The sequence below is a fragment of the Polyodon spathula genome, chromosome 23 (assembly GCF_017654505.1).
Source record: "Polyodon spathula isolate WHYD16114869_AA chromosome 23, ASM1765450v1, whole genome shotgun sequence".
In the NCBI taxonomy this organism is placed as follows: Eukaryota; Metazoa; Chordata; class Actinopteri; order Acipenseriformes; family Polyodontidae; genus Polyodon; species Polyodon spathula.
Window position 1 is genome coordinate 17,837,924 of NC_054556.1, and position 11,373 is coordinate 17,849,296.

Genomic DNA, 11,373 nt, shown 5'->3' on the forward strand with positions numbered 1-11,373 from the left:
GAAGTGTTTTGCTTGGAGGTCTGTGGCATACAGTATGCTAAATAGGGTATGTTTTCTGTTGCTCTTCAAATGCTAATGTCTAGTTTGGCCAGAATGGTGTTCCAGGTGTCTTGCTTCTTTAGCGTATGCTTATGATCTGGACGGGTCATAGCATACAGTTGAGGGCATTTTTGCACCTTGAAAACCAGTCTTTTGTTTGCCATCTCTCACTACATAGTGCAGATAACGTCGCATAACACTTCTGTTGATTAGTTTCGATGGAAATTTGCCGCTCTGGTTCCTAGGCCGTGCGGTTTTCCGTTCCATGCTCAGTGTAATTGCACCCAGTCAGAACAATAGATTATATATTTTTTGCTGCACAGTTTACCGCTTACTGCTCCCAGTGTAATCAGACCTTTACTTTGTTATGAGCTGTTATCTTTAATACTGATTTAATGTATTATTAGTTGGCCAATATATTAATGATTTCTGTCATCGTTTAGCTTGTATTAATAAAACTTTTTAAAAATGTTCCTGTTTCTTGAGTGTGCTTGATTGAGATTTCATTCCACTCTTTATTTTAATCATTCCTATAAAAAAGGAATCCTATTAGTACCAAAACACCACACTAATTATAGTAGACAAATAATACACTGTTTCTCCTGTGTCAAAAACAACTCACTGGTTGTAAAGCGTAGAGGAGCTGTGGCTTGTGATTGAAACAACTCCCTTTCTTGTTTTTAGCACTGGAAAGGAAACATTCTGTGCAGGTGTGCATTTCTTTGCCTTTTGGACCATTATTCACAAGATAATGGCAAACAAAGTACCAACACAAATCATGTCAACAACAACTGATTTACAGAACAACTGGGGGTGACAATTTTACTGCCCATCTTTCCTCACCCTGTACTTTCTGAATAAATTAGTATCTCTGAATCAATATTCATCTCCTCTTTAAAATATGCTTCTGTTGTACCTTAAATATGATTAACGTACCACAATGCTGAATGGCCATGTGGAGCATTTGTTTTCTATTTAACTCAAACACTATTTTCCTGAGTGATGACTGTCAAGACTGGCACAATATTCAATGTAGTGTTGTCCTTGCAGTCTTTAGCCAGAAACCTATTTTTCAGGGAAAAATGAAGAAAACATTTCTAGTCATTCTGCATTTTTAGCAAGTAGATCATATTCCGTTTACCACAGCACTTGTGGGACAGACTGCTCATTAAAATGTTTTTGCATATTTGTAGACAATTATCTATTCAGGGATACGAAGATATTTAGTGGAGACTGAGGCAAATGTATTAATTATGTTTTATGTGTTATGTTTTAATGTGTCTACCACAGATACAAATATTGAAGTTCTTGTTTTAGCAGAATCAGGTTCTTAATTATTACTTGTTAGAATTAAAACAAAACAAAACAAAAAAAGTTTAGTTGGAACTGTTTTGTACTGCGCAGCTAATGCTACTGTAGCTTTACCTGGAAGATCTTACACACTGTGACGTGGCTGCTGAAATGCTTTGGGTTAAGTTGTGTGTGGGGACTAAGGAGAGAGACCATTACCATGGGGTACTGTGAGCAAGTGTCTTTGAACTATGTATTCTAATGCTATAACCAAAAGCAACAAACCTGTGCCAAGAAAATACCTTGATTGGACATTGCTTATACACTTCATAAACCCGGCCGGTGTTCTGAAAATCCGATCCTCCTCTCCAAATGGGCTACCTATATATATATATATATATATAAAGTTTCCAGAGAGAAAGTACAATCATTTGCAATCGTCATTGTGTATATTATATTATTCCACTTAGGAAATTACTGAAATACCCCATGTAGGCCTAATACCCCAACTGAGAAACTAATTGACGTAAGTAGCTATATAATGTAGGCCTACATGGGGGATCTGATTTTCCAAAGGGTGTTCAGCGAACCAGGACCAGCCCAGAGGGAGCGCAGTGGACCAGGACCAGCCCAGAGGGAGCGCAGCAGACCAGGACCAGCCCGGAGGGAGCGCAGTGGACCAGGACCAGCCCAGGGATCAGGGCCAGCCCAGAGGGAGCACAGCAGACCAGGACCAGCCCAGAGGGAGCACAGTGGACCAGGACCAGCCCAGAGGGAGCGCAGCAGACCAGGACCAGCCCAGAGGGAGCGCAGCGGACCAGGACCAGCCCAGAGGGAGCGCAGTGGACCAGGACCAGCCCAGGGATCAGGGCCAGCCCAGAGACCAGGGGATCAGGGGACCAGGGCCAGCCCAGAGGGAGCCCAGTGGACCAGGACATGCCCAGAGGGAGCCCAGCAGACCAGGACCAGCCCAGGGACCAGGACCAGCCCAGAGGGAGCCCAGCGGACCAGGACCAGCCCAGGGATCAGGGCCAGCCCAGAGGGAGCCCAGCAGACCAGGACAAGTCCAGAGGGAGCCCAGCGGACCAGGACCAGCCCAGAGGGAGCCCAGCGGACCAGGACCAGCCCAGAGGGAGCCCAGCGGACCAGAACCAGCCCAGAGGAAGCCCAGCAGACCAGGACCAGCCCGGAGACCGAAGGACCAGGACCAGTTCAGAGATCAGGAGTCCAAATTTTGTAGTTGCGTAATTCAGGCAAGTTACTGTCCCTCGGATGCAAGTTATTTAGTTGTGTCGAACCAAGTAGCTGTTTAAGAAAGGGGTCTCGTGCAGCAACGAATGGGGGGGGGGATTATTGTAGGACATGCATAATGACACAAGACTCCTCGAGTATTCTAAAAAGTTGATTCTAAAAAGACGTGGCTGTTTGGTAGAACAACAGGAGCAAGCAGAGCAGCAGTTAGCAACGCTTGCGAGAGGCTTTCAGTGTGTGCTCTGTTTAAAACATTTTTAACACCCCGGGAAATAGGTAGGCAAGTGTAATAATTTGGTAGACAGTGCCTACAGTTGCTACCGCTATATCAGCCACTGGCCTCTTGTATTATAAGTTATATCTCCATGTTTTAAAGCACAGATAGCCATAGATGATAGAATGCTTCAAGTGTACAATTACATATCTGTTAACAATTATCCATAATCCTACTCCAAGTAACAGAAGCAGACTTTAAGAAGACATGCATCAGAATTTTCCATTCAAAGTAAGTAAATGAAATAGTGGACTCTTACATTCAGTGTTGAGTATCATACGACAAGTCCAATGGTTCAGTTTCAGTAACCCTAACGTACTTGATTAAATGTCACAGACAGATGTGGATCCTGCATTGCAATTTAGGTGACCTTTTAGAATACCTTGAATACATGCTTTTCTAAATAAAGGTTTCTGAGATTTCTGGGAACAAATTGCTGCATCTACCTACAATCAAGCAACACCTTAATCAACCTGGCAAATCTACCTGCATTGTTACACAACTTACGAATTTGAGCTGTTATTTGATTTTATTATTTATTAGTAGTAGTATTCAGTACTACTACTGTTTTTTCATTGCATATCTGCCGCAACAGAAACACAGTCCTGTCCTTTGAGTGAAATAAAATATGTAAAAATCACTTTTGTATCATCTATAGCTGGGTAATATGTTTAACAATCATTTTTAGAAGTAAAAAAAAAATTGATCACTGCAACAGATGGGCACACTCTGCTGAAGAGTTAACAAATAACAGTTTTTGATTTATGTGCAAAAAATGCGTCCTCAATGTAGAGGACTGCTTGCTGTGTTCTTTGTTGTGTGTTTGTAATGAAGGTGTAAGGTGTGCTCAGGTAGCACTCTGCTGTTTTTCTTGTGTTTGTAATGAAGGTGTAAGGTGTGCTCAGGTAGCACTCTGCTGTTTTTCTTGTGTTTGTAATGAAGGTGTAAGGTGTGCTCAGGTAGCACTCTGCTGTTTTTCCTGTGTTTGTAATGAAGGTGTAAGGTGTGCTCAGGTAGCACTCGGCTGTTTTTCTTGTGTTTGTAATGAAGGTGTAAGGTGTGCTCAGGTAGCACTCTGCTGTTTTTCCTGTGTTTGTAATGAAGGTGTAAGGTGTGCTCAGGTAGCACTCTGCTGTTTTTCTTGTGTTTGTAATGAAGGTGTAAGGTGTGCTCAGGTAGCACTCTGCTGTTTTTCTTGTGTTTGTAATGAAGGTGTAAGGTGTGCTCAGGTAGCACTCTGCTGTTTTTCCTGTGTTTGTAATGAAGGTGTAAGGTGTGCTCAGGTAGCACTCGGCTGTTTTTCTTGTGTTTGTAATGAAGGTGTAAGGTGTGCTCAGGTAGCACTCTGCTGTTTTTCCTGTGTTTGTAATGAAGGTGTAAGGTGTGCTCAGGTAGCACTCTGCTGTTTTTCTTGTGTTTGTAATGAAGGTGTAAGGTGTGCTCAGGTAGCACTCTGCTGTTTTTCTTGTGTTTGTAATGAAGGTGTAAGGTGTGCTCAGGTAGCACTCTGCTGTTTTTCTTGTGTTTGTAATGAAGGTGTAAGGTGTGCTCAGGTAGCACTCTGCTGTTTTTCTTGTGTTTGTAATGAAGGTGTAAGGTGTGCTCAGGTAGCACTCGGCTGTTTTTCTTGTGTTTGTAATGAAGGTGTAAGGTGTGCTCAGGTAGCACTCAGGTAGCACTCTGCTGTTTTTCTTGTGTTTGTAATGAAGGTGTAAGGTGTGCTCAGGTAGCACTCTGCTGTTTTTCTTGTGTTTGTAATGAAGGTGTAAGGTGTGCTCAGGTAGCACTCTGCTGTTTTTCTTGTGTTTGTAATGAAGGTGTAAGGTGTGCTCAGGTAGCACTCTGCTGTTTTTCTTGTGTTTGTAATGAAGGTGTAAGGTGTGCTCAGGTAGCACTCTGCTGTTTTTCTTGTGTTTGTAATGAAGGTGTAAGGTGTGCTCAGGTAGCACTCTGCTGTTTTTCTTGTGTTTGTAATGAAGGTGTAAGGTGTGCTCAGGTAGCACTCTGCTGTTTTTCTTGTGTTTGTAATGAAGGTGTAAGGTGTGCTCAGGTAGCACTCTGCTGTTTTTCTTGTGTTTGTAATGAAGGTGTAAGGTGTGCTCAGGTAGCACTCTGCTGTTTTTCTTGTGTTTGTAATGAAGGTGTAAGGTGTGCTCAGGTAGCACTCTGCTGTTTTTCTTGTGTTTGTAATGAAGGTGTAAGGTGTGCTCAGGTAGCACTCTGCTGTTTTTCCTGTGTTTGTAATGAAGGTGTAAGGTGTGCTCAGGTAGCACTCTGCTGTTTTTCTTGTGTTTGTAATGAAGGTGTAAGGTGTGCTCAGGTAGCACTCTGCTGTTTTTCTTGTGTTTGTAATGAAGGTGTAAGGTGTGCTCAGGTAGCACTCGGCTGTTTTTCTTGTGTTTGTAATGAAGGTGTAAGGTGTGCTCAGGTAGCACTCTGCTGTTTTTCCTGTGTTTGTAATGAAGGTGTAAGGTGTGCTCAGGTAGCACTCTGCTGTTTTTCTTGTGTTTGTAATGAAGGTGTAAGGTGTGCTCAGGTAGCACTCGGCTGTTTTTCTTGTGTTTGTAATGAAGGTGTAAGGTGTGCTCAGGTAGCACTCGGCTGTTTTGTTTTTTGGATTTGCTGTACTTGTTGCATCCTGTAATGTGTTTAATGTTTATTGTACCTCTTATGTATTTGCATTGTATTTGTAACTGCAATTATTCTGTGTTTAATATATTGTTACCAGGGTAAGTCTGCTAAGTAAATAATAACTTTCTCTAGATGTTGGCTGTGATCTATCTACCCTGCAATCTCAAACTGCACACAAAGCCTTGTTTTCTGTCTTAGAAGCATCTACATTCCACTTCCACATACCCAGGCTTTAGTGGGTTAAAACATCAGGGGAACAAATTTTATTTTTTTAAAAATTAAAGCAAGCTCTTTTTAATATTAATAATAACGATGTGGTAGTACTAGGAGGAGATTTTAATTGTACTGTTAATTTTAATATTAAATAACGAATGAACCACATCCTCAGTCCTCCAGAGAGTTGGCTGCAATGTTAGAGTCCAGTGACCTTGTTGACATATGGAGATGCCTGCACCCCAGTTCAAAACAATACATCTGGTCTCAATATCACACAAACTGTATATATAGACGAGACTAGACCAGTTTTATACTTCTAAAAATGATTTAAATAAATTCATCAAAGCAAGAATCATCCCCAGTAGTCTCTCTGACCACCATTGTCTATTAATTACAGTAATAATTCAATCAGAACCCCACAGAACATCGTACTGGCATTTCAATGTAAAATTACTACAAGATGTAAAATTCAAGCAACAATTCAAACTTTTTTGGATAATTTGGAAAAAAGGAAAAGCACAATATAAAGATTTGACAGTGGTGGGACATTGGCAAAATACAAATAAAATGTTTTTGTCAACAATATACTATAAATGCAACCAGGTCACTGAACACAGCCGTGAGAGATTAAAGTTTAAATTCAGAATTTAAAGAACAGACCCTGCAGAACCTAAAAGAGCAGATTAAAAACAGTTATTGGAACTGCGGTACATATGGACCAAACATATTGTATACCAGGTCACTTTATTTTTGATAACTTGTTTTTTATTAGAGATTTTTTATCTGTAAATGATATTTGTGATTTTAATGTAGGAATGGTTTCCCTGGATCAAGAGAAGGCTTTCTCTAGAGTCAACCACACCTACCTCTTTAAAACACTGGAGTCCTTTGGGTTCGGCCCTGGTGTTATCTCTTATATTCAGCTTTTTTAGTATTTTAAAGATCAACAGTGGACTTAGTCAGCCCTTCCCAGTGTGCAGGGGTATAAGGCAGGGCTGTGCCCTGTCTGGTATGCTGTTTTCACTGGTTATAGTCTCTGCTGCATCTGCTGGGGGTCAGGTTAGCTGGATGGACAGTGCTCTCCTCGCCCTCCACACCCTCCTCTGCCACAGTGAAGGTGTCTGCCTACGCAGACGATGTGACTGTGTTTGTGAGTGGGGATGCAGATGTCCAAGCACTGCAGCAAACTCTAAATGAGTTCCAGAGAGCATCTTCTGCCAGAGTAAACTGGGCAAAATGTGACATCTTCCTGTTGGGCAGCTGGGATGAGGGCACCCCTCCTGTCCTGCCTGAGGGGCTGGAATGGAACAGAACAGGCATTAAAGTGCTGGGGGTGCACCTCGGAACAGAGAACTACATGAAGAAGAACTGGGAGAGTCTGTTGGATAGGGTGAGGGGGCGGCTGCAGAGGTGGAAGGGACCGCTGGCCAAACTGTCCTTCAAGGGCTGGGTGCTTGTTATTAATAATCATGTGGCCTCTAGCATGTGGCACAAGCTGGAGTGCCTGGACCCACTCCGGGGCCTGGTGAAGGAGATCCAGAGAGTGCTGCTGGAGTTCTTTTGGAGCAGGAGACATAGTTTAAGGCTGGCAGTCCTGTACCTTCCTAGTGATGAGGGGGGTAAGGGGCTGGTCAGCATTTTCAGCAGGGTGGCAGCCTTCAGACTGCAGGCGGTTCAGAGAGTCCTATATACTGAGGAGGAGGCTCATTAGAAGAGGCTGGCCTGTTTCCTTCTCAATAGAGTTGGGGGGCTGGGGTTAGGAGAACACCTGTTTTTAATTGAGAACACCAGTTTTTGTAAAGCAGGACTTCCTCCTTTTTATCAAAGTATTTTAAATGCTTGGCAGCTGGTGAGGGTGGAAAGGGATGTGGAGTCCTTGACAGGGCAGGACCTGTTTGAGGAGCCCCTATTTTTTAATCCACTCTTTCCAGTTAAGTTCCTTCAGTCAATGACGCTCTGTGCCAGTTTTTTAAAAGCAGGTGTAACCAGGATGGTCCACCTGTTAAACCTTGAGCTCTCCTGCTGGCTAATTGCCTCCCAGCTAACTGCACAGCTAGGCTGGCACTCAGAGAGGCTTGCAGAAAGACTAATGGGTGAGTTGAGGGGCTGCCTCTCCCCATGGCTCAAGGCAGTCCTGAGGGAGGAGCTGTCCAGAGGCACAGAGCAGAGACAGCTTTCCTTATTTCCAGGGATGATTGTGTCACCAGCAGTAGGTGAGGAAGGAGAGGGGGGTGGAGAGAATGGAGGGACTTTGCTTAAATTGCAGAATGTGGAGGAAATAGTCTTTCACACAATTAATACAAACATATATACAAACTGTGTGTTAAAGCCACAGAGTATAGTAGGCTAAAGGGTCTGGTAGACTCTAAGTGGAGAGCTTACTTATCTGTAGAGGAGGGGCACAGGCCGGTGTGGAGGGTGCTGTACAAGTCGCCTCTCGCCAAGAGAGTGGGGGACCTGCAGTGGAAGATTCTACACTTCATTGTGTCCACAGGCAGGTTTCTCCATAGAGTGGACCCCAGTATTAGTGAGCAGTGTGCTTTCTGCTCAGCAGAGGAAACTCTGTTTCATGCCTACACTGAGTGCAAGAGGCTCCGGCCACTTTTTAATTTACTGCAGGGAATCCTGAATAATTTAGGGGTTGTTTTTAGTAAGGAGCTTTTTATTTTGAGGGTTCTGTACAGTTTTAAAATGAAAAAACAGATGTGTTCTTATAAATTTTTTAATTGGACAAGCAAAATTGGCTATTTTAAAGATAAGGAAAAATCAACTCTCTGGTTCTGGAACTTTAGTGGTTCAGTTCAGGGTGCTCGTGGTCAGATCAGAGTAGAGTTTGAGTATTTTTTATTTTCCAGGAGAGGTGGTGTGTGGGAGACGCCTTGTGTGCTGTTTAAATCTGTTTTTATTTTTTAAGGAAAAAAAACATGATGTAATTTAGGATTTTTTTAAATTCTGCTGAGGCAGTAGGAATTTTAACTTTTGTTGTGTTTTAACTTTATTTGAATTTTTATGGATTTTATTTTGAATGTTTAAATAAAGGATCTTAAAAGTCAAAGTCTCTCTCTCTCTCTCTCTCTCTCTCTCTCTCTCTCTCTCTCTCTCTCCAGGCTGATGGGTAGAGCAGAGTATGTTGCTGCCCGCGGTGTGTTACTTGTCCAGTGTTTGTTTCCTCAGGCTGATGGGTAGAGCAGAGTACGATGCTGCCCGTCCCCTGCTGTAGTGCTTCTTTGGGTGTTAATTTATTATTTAATCTTGTTTTTTTCGCACTGGACACTTTAGTGGTGGTGGTCAGGTTTAGTTTCAGAATCAATTATCTTGATTTCGGGAATATTTTTGCAGAAGGCTGGCCAGAGTTCCTCTGAGTGTGTAGGTTTAAAGTAAGCACTTATCAGGTATTGTTCAAATAAGGCAACACGACCTACGTCAAGTATGTCAGTAACACACATCCTCAGTTATGTGCAGATATTTAGTTGTGGCATATAGAGACCTCCATATATTCCCACAATCTGATAGTATCAAAGTAATGTTAATACCAAGTTTCATGACAATTGGTTTAGTGGTTACCCAGATATACAGCATGCCACCTGACGCGAAGCTGTCACATGGCAGCAATTGGGAATTTTCTGAAAAACTTTAATTCAGTAACACTTTGCTATTCCTACCACCGTGCTGCTGTGGCCATCAAGTACATGTTTTTTTTGAAGTCAGGATTATTCTTTCTTTTCATTGAGTGTTATTTATTTTTTGTTTCTTCCCAGGTCATGTGACATGTGTGGATAATAGGATAATATCCTTATTGTTAATACAGCTTTTGTTAATGAACAATCAGTTAGGACAAGAGCGTATTTGCATCTTAAAAACAACCAAAAAAGTATCCGCTGCGAAAGTGTGCAGGATGAATGTGACGCAGTCTGTATTTACTGATAGATGAGCCCTAGCCCACCATTCTGCTCCTAGACCTGCACTCCGAGCTGGGGTGTGGGAAAACCTGCCTCACATTGACTACCTACATTAATGATTTAGATTCTGGTATAGTAAGCAAACTTGTTAGATTTGCAGATGACACAAAAATAGGAGGAGTGGCAACACTGTTGCAACAGCAAAGGTCATTCAAAATGATCTAGACAAGATTCAAAACTGGGCAGACACATGGCCAATGACATTTAATAGAGAAAAGTGTAAGGTACTGCATGCAAGAAATAAAAATGTATATTATAAATATCATATGGGAGATACTGAAATTGGAGAAGGAATCTATGAAAAAGACCTAGGAGTTTTTGTTGACTCAGAAATGTCTTCATCTAGACAATGTGGGGAAGCTATAAAAAAGGCTAACAAGATGCTCGGATACATTGTGAAAAGTGTTGAATTTAAATCAAGGGAAGTAATGATAAAACTGTACAATGCACTGGTAAGCCCTCATCTTGAATATTGTGTTCAGTTCTGGTCACCTCGCTATAAAAAAGATATTGCTGCTCTAGAAAGAGTGCAAAGAAGAGCGACCAGAATTATTCCGGGCTTAAAAGGCATGTCATATGCAGACAGGCTAAAAGAATTGAATCTGTTCAGTCTTGAACAAAGAAGACTACGCGGCGACCTAATTCAAGCATTAAAAATTTTTATTGACAATGTCGACCCAAGGGACTTTTTTCACCTGAAAAAAGAAACAAGGACCAGGGGTCACAAATGGAGATTAGACAAAGGGGCATTCAGAACAGAAAATAGGAGGCACTTATTTACACAGAGAATTGTGAGGGTCTGGAATCAACTCCCCAGTAATGTTGTTGAAGCTGACACCCTGGGATCCTTCAAGAAGCTGCTTGATGAGATTTTGGGATCAATAAGCTACTAACAACCAAACGAGCAAGATGGGCCAAATGGCTTCCTCTCGTTTGTAAACTTTCTTATGTTCTTATGTTCTTATGTTCTTACCATTGTGTTTTAATGAAGTCTCAAAACTGCTGTTTCTAGTATAATTCATTTTCCTACATATATAATCATATGTGTTTGAAAAAGTACTTCAATGGGTTTGAATGATCAATATTGAAAACACACAAGTGCTGTCGCTTGCGATCTGTGTTGAGTAACTACGGTTATCAACTTTCAAGCTGTGCCAAGAAAAAAATGTTTTTCAAAAGAAGAAATTGATGCAATTATTGAAATGGTTGGTCAGCACAAACCCGTTCTACTCGTCAAGTTGTCAGGAAGTTTAGTCGAGAAGTGGTGTCAGATGATCATGGATGTGGTAAACACTGCCGGGCTGGAGCAGAGAACAGGAGAAAGCAATTGCAGCATGAACGTAAAGGGAAAACAAGAAGGGAGATGAAAAAGAACTCTCTGAGGAGGGAATAATGTTTAATTATAATTGGTAGCTGTTGCTGTTGTTGAGAGAGGATTGGAATAAGCAAACAAAACAGAAAGAAAAGGAGATAGCGAACACTGGCAAAGTGATCGGCAGTGACAATTCTTCCACATGAAACTGCTGTTTAATGGCAGCTTCTAACACAGATATTGTGTTATCTGAGATGACTTGGATATTAATGGGTTAAAACGTGCACGGTCTCAGCAGGGGAAAAAATTGGTATTTGAGATTTTATAAGATGTCTCAGTCAGATATTATTGAACACATCTCTCAGCGTTTTTTGCAACTGAGAGACATTCAGCACTCAGTA